Source organism: Macaca mulatta, chromosome 1, assembly GCF_049350105.2.
Source record: "Macaca mulatta isolate MMU2019108-1 chromosome 1, T2T-MMU8v2.0, whole genome shotgun sequence".
NCBI lineage: Eukaryota > Metazoa > Chordata > Mammalia > Primates > Cercopithecidae > Macaca > Macaca mulatta.
In genome coordinates, this window is record NC_133406.1 from 54,858,545 (window position 1) to 54,859,586 (window position 1,042).

Consider the following 1,042-nt stretch of genomic DNA (forward strand, 5'->3'; position numbering starts at 1 on the left):
CTCTTTTGAGAAATGTCTGTTCATATCCTTTGCCCACTTTTTGATGGGGTTGTTTGTTTTTTTCTTGTAAATTTGTTTGAGTTCTTTGTAGGTTCTGGATATTAGCCCTTTGTCAGATGAGTAGATTGCAAAAATTTTCTCCCATTCTGTAGGTTGCCTGTTCACTCTGATGGTAGTTTCTTTTGCTGTGCAGAAGCTCTTTAGTTTAATTAGATCCCATTTGTAGATTTTAGCTTTTGTTGCCGTTGCTTTTGGTGTTTTAGACATGAAGTCCTTGCCCATGCCTATGTCCTGAATGGTATTACCTAGGTTTTCTTCTAGGGTTTTTATGGTATTAGGTCTAACATTTAAGTCTCTAATCCATCTTGAATTAATTTTCGTATAAGGAGTAAGGAAAGGATCCAGTTTCAGCTTTCTACTTATGGCTAGCCAATTTTCCCAGCACTGTTTATTAAATAGGGAATCCTTTCCCCATTTCTTGTTTTTCTCAGGTTTATCAAAGATCAGATGGCTGTAGATATGTGGTATTATTTCTGAGGGCTCTGTTCTGTTCCATTGGTCTATATCTCTGTTTTGGTACCAGTACCATGCTGTTTTGGTTACTGTAGCTTTGTAGTAAAGTTTGAAGTCAGGTAGCGTGATGCCTCCAGCTTTGTTCTTTTGACTTAGGATTGTCTTGGAGATGGGGGCTCTTTTTGGTTCCATAAAAATATGGAACACTTCATGAATTTGCGTGTCATCCTTGCACAGGGGCCATGCTAATCTTCTCTGTATCGTTCCAATTTTAGTATATGTGCTGCCGAAGCAAGCACTGTAAAGCTTTTTAATGGTTGCTCTAAATAACTTACTATATATTTTTATAAAAATTATAAATAATTATAATTTGTAATTATATATAATATCTATCATAGTCTATTTGTGTCATAATTTTGCCAATTAGAATGAAGTGTATAAACTTTACCTCCTTTATGCCCCTTTAGTCTCCCCCATTTATCATATAATTATCTCAAATATCTCCTCTACATTCACATAGAACAACATC

General features: G+C 35.3%; 1 non-coding gene across 1 annotated transcript; it reads right to left on the reverse strand.

The window, feature by feature from the left end:
- Positions 1-705: 705 nt before the first annotated feature.
- LOC114674788 (U6 spliceosomal RNA) lies at positions 706-812 on the reverse strand. The gene has a single exon (XR_003725899.2). It is a non-coding gene; the product is annotated as a U6 spliceosomal RNA (small nuclear RNA).
- Between the last annotated feature and the right edge of the window lie 230 nt (positions 813-1,042).